Below are 21,019 nucleotides of genomic sequence, written 5' to 3' on the forward strand. Positions count from 1 at the left end.
GCAGATGACATTACACTTAGATAATACTTTGACAATACTTTGGCTACCTGATGTGAAGAGCCAACTCAGTGGAAAAGACCTTGATGTTGGGAAAGATTGAGGGCAGGAGGAGAAGGGGGTCACAGAGGATGAGACATTTGCATGGCATCATCAATTCAGTGGACATAAGTTTGAGCAACCTCCAGGAGACAGTGAAGGACAGGGAAACCTGGCATGCTGCAGTCCATGGGGTTGCAAAGAGTGGTACATGACTGAGAGACTGAATAACAATGACAACAAATGACACTAGAAAACCCTGAAGTTTCCACAGAAAGTTGTTAGAACTAATAAATGAATTTGGTAAAGTTGCAGGATACAAGGTAAATATATAGAAATTTGCTATTTTTCTATACACTAATAATGAACTATCTGAAAGAGAAAATAAGAAAACAATCTTGTTCAAAATTTCATCAAAAAGAATAAAGTACCAAGGAGTAAACTTAATGAAGGAGGTGAAATAACTGGAAACTACAAAACACTGATGAAAAAATTAATGATACCAATAAATAGAAAGTTATCTCATGCTCTTGAGTTGGAAGAATTAATATTGTTGAAATGTCCATACTACCCAAAGTAATCTACACATTTAATGCAATCCATATCAAAATACCCATGACCTTTTTCACAGAACTAGAACAAATAATCCTAAAATCTATATGGAACCACAAAGGACCCTGAATTGCCAAAGCAATCTTGAGAAAAAAGAACAAAGCTGAAATTATCACCCCTAGCTTCAGACTATAGACTGTACTACAAAGCTACAGTAATCAAAACAGTATGGTACTGGCACAAGACATACACTGGAACAGAACACAGAGCCCAGGAGTAAATCCACACACGAGGGCAATTAATCTAGGACATACAATGAGGGAAAGACAGTGTCCACAATAAGCAGTGCTAGGAAAACTGGAGAGCTACATGCAAAAGAATGAGATTATAACATTTTCTCATACCTTATATAAAAATAAACTCAAAATGAATTAAAGACCTAATTGTAAGCCTGAAACCATAAAACTTGTAGAAGATAACATAGGCAGAATACTCTTTGACATAAATTGTAGGAATATTTTTTTGATCTATCTCCTAAAGTAAAAGAAAAGAAAAAAAATTTTAAATGAGACCTAATAAAGCTTAAAAGCTTTGCACAGTAAAGGAAACCATCAACAAAATGAAAAAATAATCTATTGAATGGGAGAAAGTATTTGCAAATGATATAACTGATAAGGGATTAATATCCAAAACAGATAAACAGCTCATACAACTCAATATCAAAATAAACATCCTGATTCCAAAATGGGCAAAAGACCTAAATAGACATTTTTCAAAAAAGAAGAAATATGGATGACCAACAGGTGTATGAAAACATACTCAACATCACTAATCATCAGAGTAATGTAAATCAAAACAATAATGAAATCCCACCTCACACCTGTCAAAATGATTATCATCAGAAATTCTATAAATAATAAATGCTGGAAAAGGTGTTGAGAAAGGAGACCTTTCAGCTGTTGGTGGGAATGTAAACTGGTGCAGACACTATGGAGAACAATAGGCAGTTCCTCAAAAAACTAAAACTAGAACTACTATAGATACAGTAATTCTCCTGTTAGGCAAACATTTGGAAAAAGTGAAAACATTAATTTGAAAAAAAATACATGTACCCCAATGTTCATAACAGCATTGTTTATAATAACCAAGATATGGAATCAACTTGAGTATCCATCAACAGATGAATAAATGAAGAAAATGTGGTATATAAAATGGAATACTAGTCATAAAAATGAATGAAATTCTGCCATTTCCAACAGTGCAGATGGACCTAGAGAGCATTGTGCTTAGTGGAATACGTCAGACAGAGAGAGACAAATTGTGTGTGTTATCACTTACATGAGGAATCTAAAAACCAAAACAAATAAATAAATATAATAAACCAGAAACAGACTCACAGATGTAGAAACAAACTAGTGGTTACAGGTGGGAGAGGAAAGGGGGGAGGGGCAAGATAGGATATGGGATTAAAAGTTTAAAAGTACTATGTACAAAATAAGTAAGCAATAAGAATATATTGTACAGCACAGGGAAATATAGCCATTATTTTGTAATAACTTTAAATGGCTTATAATCTATAAACATATTGAATCACTATGTTGTATACCTGAAACTAATATTACAAATCAACTATAGTCCAATAAAAAATAAATCCAAGGCCAATGTCCTTCTACTACACCAGTCTGCCTGGTTTAGTACAAGATTCTAGCCTCCACCCTTTACATTTCAGATATATCCCTGATACGTTCATATTTTTACCCCAACTTCAGATCTGATTATCCTTGTCTTTTTAGTAGCTCATTAACTTACCCGGAGCCTGATATTTTAAGCTCCAGCAGTTTTCTGCCCCTGAGTCAATATTTATGACAATCTCCTCTGTTACTCCCTAGATTACTCTGGCCTCATCCAACACCCAAAGAAGCATTCTGTTTAGGCTGCATACCTTTGGAGGAATTTATTAGGCCAGGGTCCAGATACAGAATTGAGATAAATGTTTTACAGCAGTACCAGGCAATGGGCAGGAGGAAGGGCAAAGTCATGGTCCTCAGCTGGTTCACACACTGTGGCTCCACATGTTTGCTGAGTTAAACTTTCTAGTGTTTTTTCAGCAACCAGGTAGCAGGTTGGCAGGTCTGAGGACCCCTAGAGAGCTGTGACTTATTAATACTTGCAAGTAGGCTACAAAGGATACTTCAGTAGTTATTCCCTCCCTCTTCCCTTTCCCAGCTGAGGGGTCAGAATACACAGTACTTTTCCACTGGTTGGGGCGGGGGCAGGAAACAGGTACAGAGCAAGAACTGGCCATGTCCTCCGGTCCTGAATGTATCAAAGTCTGGGCACTCTTGGAATACCGATTAGGGTCTATCCTTACCTCTTTCTGAAAGACACAGAAATGGAGGATCAACGGTCCTTGGGAAGTTTCCAGCTTCTCAGGGGCCCCAAAGGGACAAGCTTAGGGACAGGTAAACAAGGAAAGTGCCAGAGACTTCAAGGCCACAGCCTCAGCCTGACTCCAGTCCTCACAGGGAGACTGAGGATCATCCCATTCAGGCGTGAAAGGCCAGTGAGAGAGAATCAAGACAAGGAATAGATTAATGGACCCAAGTCTGTGGCATGATTTAAAAGACACCCCTGCCTCAAAGTACTGCCTCCTTCAGGATGGTCTCAGGACTTCTTGACACTCTAGTTAAGAGAAACAACTAATTCATGTGCATGCTATTTTTCCCCATTGCTTAGAATTTTAACATGCCAGAAACACACACACACATACAATACTCACCTTCATTATCCACTGAAGAAAGTACCTCTTCTCAGGAGCCCCAGTCAGATTAAAGATGATCCCAACTGATATGCCATAAGGTGGTATACAGCCTCTATGCCCCCAGCTACACGAGTGCTGAAATCCTACCCTCAGCAATGGATCCCTTGCTAAACAGTATCTTTTTCCTTTCCCCTAGATCAGCCTGGAAATATTCTGGAGGACAAAATGCTAAGTCCCTGATTCAAAGACTTGGGCATCAGCAGGCCTGAGATTCCTAGGTGCTGTAGGAAGGCTGAAGAAGTGCAGATGTCACAAAATGCAGGAGGCTAGTTTCCTCGACTCCTTTGGCCAAAGACAGAGCTAAGCAGAGCTACAACAGAGCTCAGGACTGGAACTCACACCTGCCACTTGTGGAGCAGCTGTCAAGAGGCCATAAGCAGAGAAAGATGGGGATCTGCAGCTTCAAAGCCACATTCTGTGTGACTCTGCTGTCTAATAGGCAGTGAACTGCAGAAAGGAGCCGTCTTCCTATTTGCTCACATGGCACAGTGTGGCTTTGTGGTGGCAGTGAGGGGGCACCCCAGCCCAGAAGACACACAGAGCTGTGACTGCAGCCATTTCTGCCACCAGGCTGCTGTATCCTGAAAAAACCTGGTATATCGCCATATGGATCAGCATGTGGAGCAGGTGGCAGTGTCAGGCTGCCAAGCCAGCAGTTCTGCAGGAGGGAGGCCTGGCTGCAAAGGAACTGGTGTCCTCTGTGACCAGGAAGAGGTAAGACTCTCTTTTGACACCAGTGACTTGGGCAGATTTTTTTCTGCCTTCAGTTTAAAACTTGAGGTCATTATTCCCAGTAAGCCATTCACTACAGACTGGAAATTGGGATTGAAACTGTGAGAGGCATTGCTCCCAGAGCCTGCCTGTCACCCTAATACCTACACCCCTGAAGCTGCCATGCCATCCCCATAAAAAACAGCCCTGACTCTCTCCTCATGATGTTACCAAGGACTCTGGGCAAGAGGCCAGTAGAGACAGAGGCAGGGGGTGGGGATTGAAATGCCTACACAGCTTTGCTCTAAATGCCCTCTGGCCCTGAAGTTTGATTTCCTTCCAGAAAACTATTGGCTGTACCAAAGGGGTCAGTTCACCCTTCCCCAGGGGAGACGCTGGGTCTCCCACCAGGCCCATGGAGGCAGGAGAGGCAGAGGCCAAAACAGAGAAAAGAAGTAGATCCCTTTTCTCCGTCAGCCTCTGACATGCTTCTTCACATGGCCTGTTGCCCAGGTTGCTCTCAAGGCAGTCACAAAGCAAGCGGAAGCCCCAGGTCAGACCCAGGATCAGAGTGATGTCCCCAGCCAACACCCCACACACAGTAAGAGCCCCATGCAGAGGCAGCCAGGGGAGCTTCAAGGGGAAATGTGACAAAATAACAAATTTTTCCTTATGTGCAGATGTGGCCTCAGGCATTTCATTGCCTAAAAGTCTGATGGGGTCAAGTGAAATGTGGAAGTTAGCCACAAAAGCTAGTGATCTTTGGCGGCACTGAGTATACTAGGCTCCAACTATGCTGAGGCCAGTGGCAGGTCTGAGCCCCAGGCACACTTGACAAGGGAACTGTACAAACCAGACTCTGTTTGGAGCAGAGTAACAAAAATGAAGGAAATATTGACACTGTGCCATAAGGAATAGGTGAAGAAACTAAAGATATTTATCCCAGAAAGCAGAAATGTTAGCTAAAATGATTAACTTTCTTCAGTGATTTGATGAGATCCCAGTAGAGAAGGGTTTCCCTGGTGGCTCAGACAGTAAAGAATCCACCTGCAATGTGGGAGACCTGGGTTCAGTCCCTGGGTTGGGAAGATACCCTGGAGAAAGAAATGGCAATCCACTCCAGTATTATTGCCTGGAGAATCCCATGGACAGAGGAGCCTGGTGGGCTACAGTCTATCGGGTCGCAAAGAGTCAGACACTACTGAGAGACTAAGCACGTACACACATGGAGAAGGAAATCCGGGTAATGCTAAAACTCAACATTTACTGAGTACTTACTATGTGCCCAAAAAACAAGCTAATTATTTTATACACACTTTCTCATTCAATCTAAACATCTTATTTAGATATTTTAGAAACATATTATTTCCATTCTACAGATCAGGAAAATCCAGAAAAGCTGAGAGACTTGCCCAAGGTCACATACCTAGTGGGAGAGTAAGGAGATGAGCCCAGGCCTGTGACTCAACCACCATCCACAGACATGTTCTGTGTGGTGCTCTCAGCAGAATTAGGAGCAATGGTTGGGTGGAAGTAAAAGGAAGGCAGTTCTGAAGGCAACAAGAGGGAGAATTTTCAAACAACTGGAGGGTTCAACAAAAAATAGTGGGTGGGTGCTGAGAGTGGTCAGGAGCCACACACAACTAGAGATGGAAGCCGAGGATTCAAGAAGTATTAAATAACTTAGTTGTCAAGAATTACAGCAACAGCAGCACCTGGGAACTTATTAGGAGCCCAGATCCGTGGACCCTACCGCAACCCTACTGAATCAGAAACTCTGTGCTGGGCCCAGACATGTGTATTTTACCAAACTGTCCAGGTGATTTTGATACACACTCAATTTTGAGAACCACTGACAAGGAAGCTTCTACACCCTGCCAGGGACTGGACTAGATGACTGTGTTTGTCCCTTCCAGTTCTAAGACCTCACAGTTCTACAGAAGTGAGATACAAGTATGATTTAACAACTAACCAGATTTTCTTTTAACATGGAGCACTTTATAGTAATATCTTGGAAACAATATATCAGCTGTTAAATTGTGTGATTGGACTCACCTCAGACAAGATAAACATCTGGGAGACTGTGGTCAATGGGGCTGCCCCTCCAGCCAGCAAGCAACCTACGTTCTAGCCACCTCAGCCATTTCACTGGTTTCCAAACAAGCCCCGAGTGTCCCCACTCCTGGTTCATTCCTGTTGTTCTTCTATCTGAAAAGCACTTACCTTTTGAAATTCTCTCTTCTTTAAATGCTCAATTCAAATGTCACCTTTCCTGAAAGTGCCCAGCAGTATCTGGTGCACGGGTCGGCCTCTCTTCCCGCTTTCCTTCCTGGGTGTCCTCTCACTTCTGGGTGACTTGCAGCACCTGGTGCGGTCGGTCGGCTCTGGCTCAGGGGTGGGGCCTCAGCAGAGCGTGTTCTCCTGAGAGGAGGCCGGCACTCAGGCACGTCAGCCCCCAGTGCCTACCATACAATGATGCTCAGTGGGGAGGGATCAGAAGCGGCATCTTAGGAAAATGATTTAGGCAACTATTTACAAGATGCACAGATGCCAACTCACTGTGAGAAAGAAGCCCTCTATGATTCAGTTTCTAGCCCTCAGGTCTTTGCAAAACTTTGAGGTTTTTGCAGTAACCAGTGTGAATACATATCTATGCTGTTGGGGCTCAGGGGGCCCACCTTTATGCATCTACAGCCCTGTTATGTTTAACTCCTCTTCACATTCATAACAATCTTTGTTATATAATCGCTGGATGATGAGAAATGCTGAATGCCCTCACAGCCAACCTTCTAAGTACCCCACAGAGACAAGCATGGACAAATCTCCTTTTTAGGGAACAAGGAGGTCATAAATTTGACCACTATTGTATGGACAACAAAGAAGGATACTGGGTTACCAGATACCAGGTCCAATTTAAGAGTTTATGTCAGCAGGGCCAGGTGTCCTGTGGGCCGTGGTGGGCTGGCCTTGTGACCAGGATGCTGGTGAGAGATATGGAAAGGGGATGAAAGACCTCCCTTCTCAACAAGGGTTTCTATACCACAGGCTCCTGGAATTGACTCATTATGAATACTGAAAGCTGAATACTTCAATGGAATAACAACATGTTCCTGATGTATGTCTCACCTGACAAAGCCCAGACAATGGTTTCCTTGTCCACTGAAAGGACCTCAAACTCCAGAAGTCCTGTTACTATTTGGGGGTGGGGCACAGAGTACTACAAAACAGGAATTCCCTGTCCACACAAGTGGAGAGGGACTCTAGTCATGAAAAACTTCCCCCAACCCAATTAGGGCTCCTGGGTAGCCCAGCACTGGTTGGCAATCATGGAGAGTTTGCTGCAGAGCCAGGGGACTTCCTGTTGTGCTGGGTCCCCTCTGGCACAGGGCCTGGCCCAGCCTTGCAGAGGTTAGAGCCCAAAGTTTCTCATTCTCAGACCAATGCTTTTTCTACCAAAGTACACAATCTAGAGTTTAGGAATAATCGTCACAGTCTCCCCAGCCATCAACAACCGAGGAGGAATAGAACAGAATAGAAATGGGTGAGGGGGTCACGAGTGAAGAAATAAGGTCAGTCACCCACCCCCTCACCTCTACGTATAGGACCATTTTGACTGCCATCACCCCTCATCTCCCTTGCTCCCCCCGCCTCCCTGCATCACTCCTGGCCCATCTTCCCCTTCATCCTGAAGCAGCTCTGTTCTCTGTCCTGTGCTGTGCTTAGTAGCTCAGTCATGTTGGACTCTTTGTAATCCTGTGGACTGTAGCCCACCAGGCTCCTCTGTCCATGGAATTCTCCAGGCAAGAATACTGGATGGGTTACCATGCCCTCCTCCAGGAGATCTTCCCAACCCAGGGATCGAACCCAGGTCTCCCACATTGCAGGTGGTTTCTTTACCATCTAAGCCAAGACCCAGTAATTAGACTGATTGTGGAATGTGGCTTAGGAATGAGCCCAGGACAGGAAGGCGTTGTCTAGAGAGTCAAACGGCAGACTCAGGATATTTGGAGTCAGCAGAAACAGCCCTACATAGATTAACAGGCCCATCTGGAAAGTAAAAAGTAAAAGCATAGAGAATAAAGACATAAAAATGCCATCACTTAGTCTGGGTCAGGATGCTCCCATGAGTCAATTTTTGGCACCTTCAGAGCTGAGGGAGAAGAAAGAATAACCTGGTAAGGGCCTTCCCAGAGGAGATTGACCTCAGATCCCAATGTCTTTATCAGGACCTCGGTGTCCTACTCCTAAGCCAAATCTTCTCTCAAGAAAAGACTAGGCACCTTACTTTATACTTGAGGGCACATTCTGTCCTTATAGTGACAAGATATTAAGATATTCTAATTTCAGTCTTATCCTTATAGTGAGCTACCAAGTGAAAAATCTTTGTCCCTCAAGGTGAAGAAAACAAAGAGTGGTTTTTCTTAGCCTTTTCAGCACCTTAGTCTATTTCTAACACAGGCCAAAAAAAAAAGGAAAAAGAGAAAGTGGTAGAGAAGGAGGTAGAGGAGACAGAGAAGAAAAGATTTCACAGTGGGGGTGGAGGAGGAAGAGAAAAGTAGGAAGACCCATGATTGCTACTAAAGAACTCATCTCTGGTGTTAAAAGACCATATATACCAGTAATGAGGGCACCAGCAACGACAGAAGAGGGGGATGGGGCTTGAACAAAAATGAAGAGCAAGTTGAGGGCTGAGAGCTCATTCACAGAGCTTTCACCAGAGCCCCCAGCCTGAGAGCAGGAAAGAACTTCTGTCCTGAGGTAAAGAGGCCCAGTGGGGACCTGGGGCCTGGGAGCGGGGATGGGACAGTCAACAGGACCGGTCAGGCAAGGACAGGCTTCCAGTGAGGTCCCTGGGAAGCCCCATGTCTTAAAATGTTCTTTGCCCTCAAGAGCCTGGGAAGAGAAGTGTTCCTCACGCCCACGAAGCCAGCGTGCTCAATATTCTCCAGGAGGCATTCAGGGGCACACCCTGTCCTGACAACTTCCTCAAATGGGAAAGAACCACACTGTGTGTTCATGGAAGGGAAAGCCAGGTGAACTCCTTCAAGTAACTGTACCTGTACTGTTACTGTACCAAAGTCTAAACTGTAACTGTACCAAAGTCTAAATTGCTTATGTACTTCTAAGTCCTCCAGGCTCCTTTCTTCTGTTCAGTCTTGAGGAATGAATGACAAAGGGTTATTCTTATCAATAAAAAGGAGACAGTTAGCAGAGGAAAGTCAGCAAGGCTTGAATCAATTCTCCTCTGGATCCCAAGCCTAGCCTGGGAAAAGACACTAGGCTCCATGGAGCTTGGAGCTGGCCCTGTGAGGTGCCTTGCGGGGAGCTCACATCCCAGATGTAGGCTCTAGGGGTGATGCAAACAAGGGAGGCTTTGGCCACTGCATGTTTCTGGCAGAGTAAACCTGGAAATTCCAGGGTGAAGATATTGGTTTGGAGATAGTTCTTCCCAAGTTCCAGAGTTATGCACTTTAGTGGGAAGACCCTTCACCTAGGAATCAGGAGACCTGGTTGCCTCAGTTTCCCCACAGGCAAAATAAGGAGCCTGTCCTGCAGGACCTCTTAACTGGGGAGTGCATGGATTCACTCATGAGATAGTGAATTAGGGAGAAACGTTACATCTTTATCTTCACCAGTCTCTAGTTGAAAGTTAGCATTTGCTTCCATTATGAAGGTAGGCAACAAACCACATTAGAATTCGCAATCAATAGAAATTACAGTTATTTACAAATCTCTTTAGGCTTGTTGCAGATTTTTTAATATGTCATATATGGTCTTCACTTCTGTGAAATTACAATTATTTAGACTGATGCTACTTCTAAAAAGCCCATACACCACTCTATCACACATTCTTCTAATGTTTGGACAACTGTTTTTATATAACTTGTTTCCTTTGTTATTCTATATATATTATTTTATGAATTTTTAAACGTTATTTTGAGAAGATGATCCACAGGCTTCACCAGACAACAGAAGTGTTCATAGCGCATTTATGTAAAGGTTGAGAAGGCCTCTGCTCTAGTGTGTCGAGAGGGGTCAGAGTGGGAGGCCTGAGAAAGCAGACAAGTGATCCAAGGGTCTCCTGCCTGAACTTTGGCTGACTTACAACTCTGCCTCTACTCTAAGGAAGTTGTGGTGACTGATGAAATCCTGTCTCTGGGCCTCAAGCATTTTTTTCAATGTTGTGGGAGATCTGCAAACAGAGGTGTTTGTGAAGTGGATTGCTAACCTTCCAGCTCCTCTGAGAGGCTAGGTCTGGGCTTTGATAGAGGAGAGAATGGAGCCTCTTCCTTACAATCTTGTCCCCACCAGTAACAGTCCACATATCCCAGAAAACCCTGGGTACAGCTTCACATGCCATTTAATCATCACATTCCCATGATGCAGCTTGAAACACAAAAGGAACGTGAGCCTGATTTAGAAACGTGCCTTCCATCACAGAAAGCTTGCGTCTGAATCCAAGACTCAGTGGTCTCCCATTTGAAAAGGTCAGGGAAAGGAGTCCATGCCCTGCTGGCTGTGGCTGAGTCACTCCATACTGACAGTCCACAGGCCCTAGGCAGCCAAGGGAGTTCAGGAAACCCCGAGAAAAGGCCAAAAGGTGAGAGTGCCAGTCTGGTGCCAACCTAGTCAGCATCCATGTCTTTGCCCACTCTGCTCTATGAGGGAGATAAGACTTGTCCCCACACAGGTGGTGGACCCAGAATGTCCCAACTTACCGCCCCACCACTTTTCCTGCTATTTAGTGCCAGCTGCAACTCTAGTACAGGCTGTGACCCCAGGACCCATCAGACCCGGAATTGCATATCCCTTCCCTAGACCTCTGCCTCTAGGTTTTCCTGGGTGAACCCGCAAGCTCCACCCCGCGCCCGGCTCAGGGAGCCGAAGCCAGGGTTCAGGAAGACTTCAACCGGAAGGCAGCGCCCTCTAGCGGTCAGAGTGCAGAACCAGCAGGGCTCTGCCTCCATCACACCAAGATGTTCACAAGCACCAAGGTGACTTACTCCAAGAGCATCCTTGTCCCACGGACCCCGCCTACCCACAGCCTTCCATAACGGCCCATGACAGACTTACACGCTCTGCTCCAGCTCGGCCCTAGGCACCACGAAGCCTGGTGACTCTTGTATCAGCTCCTGCAAGCTTGCCAGACTTGTCTGCCGCTCTCTTCTTGGAAGCAGCCCCTACACTGCCCCGTCCTGTCCCGCTGCACCAGTCCCTTAGGAAACGCGCCTGGAAAAGGGATAGGACCTTCTCAGTTTCTCACAGCTAGCTAGTGCAGAGCCAGGTGTTTATTCATTAAGTCCTGTCGGACTCTTTTGTGACCTCATGGATAGTAGCCTCCCAGGCTTCCCTGTCTGTGGGAGGGGAGGGGGCAGTATTCTCCCTGTCATAGGCAACAATACTGCAGTAGGTTGCCATTTTCTTCTCCAGGGGATCTCCCCAACCCAGGGATCGAACCTCTGTCTCCTGCATTGTCAGGGAGATTACCACTGAGCCACCAGGAAAGCCCAGTGCAGAGCCAGGTCTGGAAGCCAAATCTCCCCTAGTCCACTCACCATGTACCCATAAGGCACCAGCAAACATCTATCAAGCCCTAATTCCACTGTCACCTTGAAGCCTTTCCAGATCCCTCATCTAGAACTTCTCCTTCCCTATTCCTTGATACACTTTACAACCTTATTATTGTTATCAGAGTCCCTTGTGTTGCAGCTGTTCCTGAATGGCTGGATGGGTGGGAGAAAAGAGGCAAAGAAAATTCCAAGAGAAAGACGTCATAACTTAGGAGTTAGAATCCTTGCTCCCCTATTTAGAAGCTGTGATTTTAAAGTGGTCACAATGCCTCTCTAAGCCTCCATGTGCTTTAGCTCAAATGACAAATTTTTAAATAACCATAATACCTCAGTGTTTGATAAGAACCAAATACAGGACTTCCCTGGTGGTCTAAGAGGTTAAGAATCCACCTGCCAATTCATGGGGCATGGGTTCAACTCCGGGTTCAAGAAGATTCCACAGGCTGTGGAGCAACTAAGCCCCTTCACCACAACTACCAAAGCCTGTACACCTAGAGCCGGTGCTCAGCAACAAGAGAAGCCACCACAATGAGAAGCCCACACATCACAAGTAGAAAAAGCCCACATAAAGCAACGAAGACCCAGCGCAGCCAAAAATTTTTTAATTTTTTAAATGTAAAGTTAACAAAAAAGAACTAAACACAGTCATGTATGTGTATGTGCTTGAGACACTGTAAATTGTCTCAAATGTGAGGAACCATTAAAAACATAATCATGGTTAACATTTTTTGAGCCCTTACTCTATGCCAGGTGCTATAATATGTAGTTTACACAGGCTGCTTTGTTTAACCCACACAACAAATCTGGGAAGAGAATATTATTATCACCATCAGATCAATAAACTGATTTTCAGAAAGGTTTAAAAACTTGCCCAGCATTATACAGCTAATAATTGTCCAAGCTAGATCACAAAGCTGTCCTGATTCTACAGGTTGCATTTAACCACTAAAATAGTCTGTCTCTGCGTTTTAGTTACCTTTCTGTGACCTGTGTTGCCTGACACATCATGGGTGTTCAGGTTTGTCAAAGGTATTCATTTATCAAGGACTTAGTGTAGTGCCTGTCCCAGGAGCCTAAGAAACTTACTTGTCACACAAGTAAATTTTGGGATCAAGAGTTGGACACAAGCTGCTGGACTTAACCACATCCTTTGGTGGAAAGAATCACTGCAGTCCTCTTTATCTTTCTTTTCCAATCAGATAATGCTTGGTAATGAGACACAATGGGCTACCTTGGTGGCTCAGTAGTAAAGAATCCACCTGCGGGCCCAGCTTTGATCCCTGGGTTCAGGAAGATCCCCTGGATAAGGGAATGGCTTCCCACTCCAGTATTCTTGCCTGGAGAATTCCATGGACATAGGAGCCTGGTGGGCTATAGTCCATAGGGTCCCAAAGAGTCATAACTGAATGACTAACAACATTACATTTTTAATATCCTGCTGAATTGGTTTGTTATCTTTTCTTTTGTGTTTCCATGTGAATATTTAGTACTTTCACATGAACAAGTGACATTGGTCTGTGGACCTTTATATGCTTTCTTTTAGGATTAGCAAGTGAAAAGTGAAAGTGTTAGTAACTCAATTGTGTCCAGCTCTTTGCCATCTCATGGATTGTAGCCTGCCAGGCTCCTCTGTCCATGGAGTCCTCCAGGCAAGGGAATGGGTTGCCATTTCCTTCTCCAGGGGATATTCCCCACCCAGGAATCAAACCCAGGTCTCGTGCATTACAGGTGGATTCTTTACCGTCTGAGCCACCAAGGAAGGTATTAGTAAAAAGAAATGAGATTTCTTCCTTCTTCTATGCTGCCAATTTGAATAGCATCAGAATCCAGAGTAGTGCTTTCTGAAAAGATAGTTTAGTTCAGTTGTTCAGTCATGTCTGACTCTGCGACCCCATGAAGTGCAGCACGCCAGGCCTCCCTGGTGGAGAGGTCTGACACAATGTGGTCCACTGGAGAAGGGAATGGCAAACCACTTCAGTATTCTTGCCTTGAGAACCCCATGAACAGTATGAAAAGGCAAAATGATAGGATACTGAAAGAGGAACTCCCCAGGCCAGTAGGTGCCCAATATGCTACTGGAGATCAGTGGAGAAATAACTCCAGAAAGAATGAAGGGATGGAGCCAAAGCAAAAACAATACCCAGTTGTGGATGTGACTGGTGATAGAAGCAAGGTCAGATGCTGTAAAGAGCAATATTGCATAGGAACCTGGAATGTCAGGTCCATGAATCAAGGCAAATTGGAAGTGGTCAAACAGGAGATGGCAAGAGTGAACATCGACATTCTAGGAATCAGTGAACTAAAATGGACTGGAATGGGTGAATTTAACTCAGATGACCATTATATCTACTACTGCGGGCAGGAATCCCTTAGGAGAAATGGAGTAGCCATCACGGTCAACAAAAGAGTACAAAATTCAGTACTTGGATGCAATCTCAAAAATGACAGAATGATCTTTGTTCATTTCCAAGGCAAATCATTCAATATCACAGTAATCCAAGTCTATGCCCCAACCAGTAATGCTGAAGAAGCTGAAGTTGAAAGGTTCTATGAAGACCTACAAGACCTTTTAGAACTAACACCCAAAAAAGATGTCCTTTTCATTATAGGGGACTGGAATGCAAAAGTAGGAAGTCAAGAAACACCTGGAGTAATAGGCAAATTTGGCCTTGGAATATGGAATGAAGCAGGGCAAAGAGTTTTGCCAAGAAAATGCACTGGTCATAGCAAACACTCTCTTCCAACAACACAAGAGAAGACTACACATGGACATCACCAGATGGTCAACACCAAAATCAGACTGATTATATTCTTTGCAGCCAAAAATGGAGAAGCTCTATACAGTCAACAAAAACAAGACCAGGAGCTGACTGTGGCTCAGATCATGAACTCCTTATTGCCAAATGCAGACTTAAATTGAAGAAAGTAGGGAAAACCACTAGACCATTCAGGTATGACCTAAATGAAATCCCTTATGATTATACAGTGGAAGTGAAAAATAGATTTAAGGGACCAGATCTGATAGAGTGCCTGATGAACCATGGACAGAGGTTCGTGACATTGTACAGGAGACAGGGATCAAGACCATCCCCATGGAAAAGAAATGCAAAAAAGCAAAATGGCTGTCTGAGGAGGCCTTACAAATAGCTGTGAAAAGAAGAGACGTGAAAAGCAAAGGAGAAAAGGAAAGATATAAGCATCTGAATGCAGAGTTCCAAAGAATAGCAACGACAGATAAGAAAGCCTTCCTCACGATCAATGCAAAGAAATAGAGAAAACAACAAAATGGGAAAGACTAGAGATCTCTTCGAGAAAATTAGAGATACCAAGGGAATATTTCATGCAAAGATGGGCTCGATAAAGGACAGAAATGGTATGGATCTAACAGAAGCAGAACATATTAAGAAGAGGTGGCAAGAATACACAGAAGAACTGTACAAAAAAGATCTTCATGACCAAGATAAACACGATGGTGTGATCACTCACCTAGAGCAGACATCCTGGAATGTGAAGTCAAGTGGGCCTTAGAAAGCATCACTACGAACAAAGTTAGTGGAGGTGATGGAATTCCAGTTGAGCTATTTCAAATCCTGGAAGATGATGCTGTGAAAGTGCTGCACTCAATATGCCAGCAAATTTGGAAAACTCAGCAGTGGCTACAGGACTGGAAAAGGTCAGTTTTCATTCCAATCCCAAAGAAAGGCAATGCCAAAGAATGCTCAGACTACCACACAATTGCACTCATCTCACACACTAGTAAAGTAATGCTCAAAATTCTCCAAGCCAGGCTTCAGCAATACGTGAACCATGAACTTCCAGGTGTTCAAGCTGGTTTTAGAAAAGGCAGAGGAACCAGAGATCAAATTGCCAACATCTGCTGGATCATGGAAAAAGCAAGAGAGTTCCAGAAAAACATCTATTTCTGTTTTATTGACTATGCCAAAGCCTTTGACTGTGTGGATCACAATAAACTGTAGAAAATTCTGAAAGAGATGGGAATACCAGACCACCTGATCTGCCTCTTGAGAAATTTGTATGCAGGTCAGGAAGCAACAGTTAGAACTGGACATGGAACAACAGACTGGTTCCAAATAGGAAAAGGAGTACGTCAAGGCTGTATATTGTCACCCTGCTTATTTAACTTATATGCAGAGTACATCATGAGAAATGCTGGGCTGGAAGAAGCACAAGCTGGAATCAGGATTGCCTTGAGAAATATCAATAATCACAGATATGCAGACGGCAGCACCCTTATGGCGGAAAGTGAAGAGGACCTAAAAAGTCTCTTGATGAAAGTGAAAGAGGACAGTGAAAAGTTGGCTTAAAGTTCAACATTCAGAAAACTAAGATCACGGCATCTGGCCCCATCACTTCATGGGAAATAGATGGAGAAAACAGTGGAAACAGTGTCAGACTTTATTTTGGGGGGCTCCAAAATCACTGCAGATGGTGACTGCAGCCATGAAATTAAAAGATCCTTACTCCCTGGAAGGAAAGTTATGACCAACCTAGATAGCATATTGAGAAGCAGAGACATCACTTTGCCAACAAAGGTCTGTCTAGTCAAGGCTATGGTTTTTCCAGTGGTCATGTATGGATGTGAGAGTTGGACTGTGAAGAAGGCTGAGTGCTGAAGAATTGATGCTTTTGAACTGTGGTGTTGGAGAAGACTCTTGAGAGTCCCTTGGACTGCAAGGAGATCCAACCAGTCCATTCTGAAGGAGATCAGCCCTGGGATTTCTTTGGAGGACTGATGCTAAAGCTGGAACTCCAGTACTTTGGCCACCTCATTCGAAGAGTTGACTCATTGGAAAAGACTCTGATGCTGGGAGGGACTAGGGGCAAGAGGAGAATGGACGCCAGAGGATGAGACGGCTGGATGGCATCACTGACTCGATGGACGTGAGTCTGAGTGAACTCCGGGAGTTGGTGATGGACAGGGAGGCCTGGCATGCTGCAATTCATGGGGTCGCAAAGAGTTGGACACAACTGAGTGACTGAACTGAACTGAACTTGGCTACATCATGATAAGGGTAGGACAGTGAGCAGGTACTAGACTTTGAAGAAATTTCACCAGTGAGTATTATTTCACTGTCATCTCATTTTTTACTGCATATCCTCAAGAGCCAAAGGCCTGATACGAACATCCCATTAGTCCAATTCCATCTTTCAGAGGGTGGGAAAAAGGTGTATCTGGTCTTTTGGGCTTCTGGAAGGAAATCGGGGCTCTGCCTTCTACCAACACTCTCACAGGGAGATAATGAGGGGAGAAAGGAGGATGCAGCTGGTTCCATCAAAAGATACTATTGAGTAGCCAGAAGAATGACAAACACCCACTACATGGAATCACTGAAATCTTTCAACTGGGGAGAAAGCCAGGTTCAAATCTGTGTGTTAGTTTTTTCAATATTTAGAAGTAGGCAGCCTCCACACTTACAAATGGGGAAATAAAGTTCAGGAGAGGACCTGAGACAAGCAAAGGAAACAGTCATCAAGAGTTGAAATCAGGAAACCATGAACAAAATGAAAAGACAATGTATAGAATGAAAGAAAATATTTGTAACTGATGTGGCTGACAAGGGATTCATCTCCAAAATATACAACTCACATAGCTCAATATAAAAAAACAAACAAAACACCCAATCAAAAAATGGATGGAAAATCTAAATAGACATTTCTCCAAGGAAGACATACAGATGGCCAAAAGGCACATGAAAAGATGTTCAATGTTACTAATTAGTAGAGAAAGGCAAATCAAAACCACAATGAGGTATTACCCACACCAGTCAGAATGGGCATCATGAAAAAAATCTACAAAAATAAGTGCTGGAGATGGTGTGGAGTAAAGGGAACCCTCCTACACTGTTTGTGGGAATATAAATTGGTACAATTGTTATGAACAACAGTATGAAAAGTCCTTAAAACATTAAACACTGAACTACTATATGATCCAGTGCCGGGAGCCACCACGGGAGATCCCACCCATGACAAAGGTCATGCAGAGAGAACCTGACAGGCAAAGGCGGATCAGGCCTCGAGGGATTCCCTGGATCTGCTCGAGCATCTACCTCAAAACCAGAATCTGTCTTACTATTTTGTGCCTTTCACCAACTCTTCTGACATTAACAGGGGGTGTGGTGTTGGAGAAGACTCTTGAGAGTTCCTTGGACTGCAAGGAGATCCAACCAGTCCATTCTGAAGGAGATCAGCCCTGGGATTTCTTTGGAAGGAATGATGCTAAAGCTGAAACTCCAGTACCCTGGCCACCTCATGTGAAGAGCTGACTCATTGGAAAAGACTCTGATGCTGGGAGGGATTGGGGGCAGGAGGAGAAGGGGACGACAGAGGATGAGATGGCTGGATGGCATCACTGACTCAATGGACCTGAGTCTGGGTGAACTCCGGGAGTTGGTGATGGACAGGGAGGCCTGGCGTGCTGCGATTCATAAGGTCGCAAAGAGTTGGACACGACTGAGCAACTGAACTGAACTGAACTGATCCTCGACCACCTTTCTCTGGAAAAGGTCAACTTAGGGCTTTAGTTAATAAGTCTCCTGGGTATGATAGGACTGTTTCAATTCAAACCCCGCTGATGGCTTTCTAGCTTGCCTGACAGGTTTTTCACAGCCTCCCAACCGTGAGAGACATGGGAAGCCTAAAACATTCTAAAAATATAGAGCCCTTCAAGGCTCAAGTTAAAAACTATTAGAGTAGTGCTGGTGTAGGATTTCATTGTTGAGCCAACGCTGGCTGCCAAGTTCCCATATCCCTTATCCACTGTGCACCTGGGAGTACATTAGTTAACATAGTTGGAATGTGAGAAAAACAAGTAGTAGCCTTGGAATTAACCACATCAGACCTTTGAGCTATTTTTCCCCAAATAAAATAAACTCACAACTCTCACAATTGTGCATTTTTTTAAAGTCAACACAGAGAAAGACAAATACTATATGATATCACTTGTATGTGGAATTTAAAAATAAAAATGGTACAAATGAACTTTTTTTGATGGTTAAAGGCAATTAATAAAGCATTCAATATTTATTCTTGATATCTTGAAAATTCAATAAAATAGAAATAAACATATATTCCTTAACATAATAAAATACTTAGCACAATACTTAATAAGGAAACAATTGAAGAATCCCCCATTAAACTAAGGAAAAAGACAGGACTCATTATCACCACTATTTAATATTTTCTGAAGATATTAGCCAACACAATTAGACAGGAAAAAGAAATCAGAAATGTAAAACTAGAAAATGAAGTCATTATCACTGTTTACAAATAAGATGATTATATGACTAGAAAAGCCAAGACAGTCAACTGAAAAATGATTAAAAACAATTATAGAATTGAGTAAGAGACAGTAACTAGGTATGAAATTAATATATAATCATCAATAGTCTTTCAGGTGTGGAAAACACTGAAGAGATAAAAGATATAGTGAATGATAACAAAATTAAAATGACAAACATAAAGGATACAGTGGGGAAAAGATAATATTTTCAATAGTGACATAAAATATAAAATACTAAGAAATAAACTTAAGAAATGGACAAGACCTTTATTTTAAAAACTATTAAAAATGTCTGAGACACACATATCAAAACACAAGACTTTTAAAAATGGTAAGGAATATCATGCTCTTGGATGAAATATAATCAATGTCACTGGAAGCAACCTAGATGTCCATCGACAGAGGAATGGATAAAGAAGATGTCATATGTATACACAATGGAATATTATTCAGGCATTAAAAAGGATGAAATAATGCCATTTACAGCAACATGGATGGACAAGGACATCAACCCTATAGGAGATGAGCAATTTCACAGAAAGGGATAAACAAATGTCTCTTGAATATATAAAAATGTGCTTTACCTAGGTCATGAAAAGATAACTGTAAGTTAAAACTGTATGAAGACCATTTTTCACTTCTCAAATTATCACTATGCTGTTGGCATGGGTATGAGGAAGCATTTCATATGTTTCTGGTGGAAAGTTATGTTGGTGCAACCTCTGTGGAGGACAATATGGCAACTTTCTCAAAATTGCAAACGCATATACCCTTTGACCAGCAATGCCATTTCTAGAGATTCATCATTAACAAAATAATGCACATACAAGGTAGGGTTTAGGAAACCTCCATCAGACTAACCAAGCGAGGTTGCTGCCAGAAGCAGGGAGATGGTCTTGGATCTCTGTCAGGCCTTGTGTAGGAGATCCCCTTGTGCTTTCAGGAAAAGTGAGGCCAAGGACACCAGCAGAGCCAACATCTGCTATTCCTGGGGCTGCTGACAACATGCAAGATGCGGATGGAGAGGCTGCTGTGCCCTACCCATTCTTCTGGCAACTGTGGACATCTAGCTTTGTGGTGAGCACAGCCCATCCAAAGATCCCTAGAGCAGAGACAGTCAATAGGGAGAATCCTGGGTTCATGAGGGATGGAACCCATAATTTTTTTTTTATGGTGGGGAAGAAAAGGACCCATTTTTCCTGACACTAATGAAAGGGTGAAAAATATAGTTTATTTTTCTTTTTTTTTTAAGAACTAATACTATTGCCCTTCCCATCAGACATCTGCCTCTACTATATGTTGCAAAAAAGCCTGGTAATCTGGCCTTTAGGCTCTCATATACTATAAATTTATAAAATCCAGGTTTGATACCCAGATACTCCAGTATCTGTCAACTTTCAGTTCAGTTCAGTTGCTCAGTCGTGTCCGATTCTTTGTGACCCCATGAATCGCAGCACGCCAGGCCTCCCTGTCCATCACCAACTCCCGGAGTTCACTCAGACTCACGTCCATCGAGTCAGTGATGCCATCCAGCCATCTCATCCTCTGTCGTCCCCTTCTCCTCCTGCCCCCAATCCCTCCCAGCATCAGAGTCTTTTCCAATGAGTCAACTCTTTGCATCAGGTGGCCAGGGTACTGGAGTTTCAGCTTTAGCATCATTCCTTCCAAAGAAATCCCAGGGCTGATCTCCTTCAGAATGGACTGGTTGGATCTCCTTGTAGTCCAAGGGACTCTCAAGAGTCTTCTCCAACACCACAGTTCAAAAGCATCAATTCTTCAGCACTCAGCCTTCTTCACAGTCCAACTCTCACATCCATACATGACCACTGGAAAAACCATAGCCTTGACTAGACGGACCTTTGTTGGCAAAGGAATGTCTCTGTTTTTGAATATGCTATCTAGGTTGGTCATAACTTTCCTTCCAAGGAGTAAGCGTCTTTTAATTTCATGGCTGCAGTCACCATCTGCAGATTTTGGAGCCCGAAAAAATAAAGTCTGACACTGTTTCCACTGTTTCCCCATCTATTT

At 43.5% G+C, this 21,019-nt stretch overlaps 1 protein-coding gene across 1 annotated transcript in view; it reads right to left on the reverse strand.

Annotated features, from left to right (window-relative positions):
* PDZK1 (PDZ domain containing 1) overlaps positions 1-21,019 on the reverse strand; it is an 89,870-nt gene that overhangs the window by 58,246 nt on the left and 10,605 nt on the right.

Source organism: Bos mutus, chromosome 3 (assembly GCF_027580195.1).
Source record: "Bos mutus isolate GX-2022 chromosome 3, NWIPB_WYAK_1.1, whole genome shotgun sequence".
NCBI lineage: Eukaryota > Metazoa > Chordata > Mammalia > Artiodactyla > Bovidae > Bos > Bos mutus.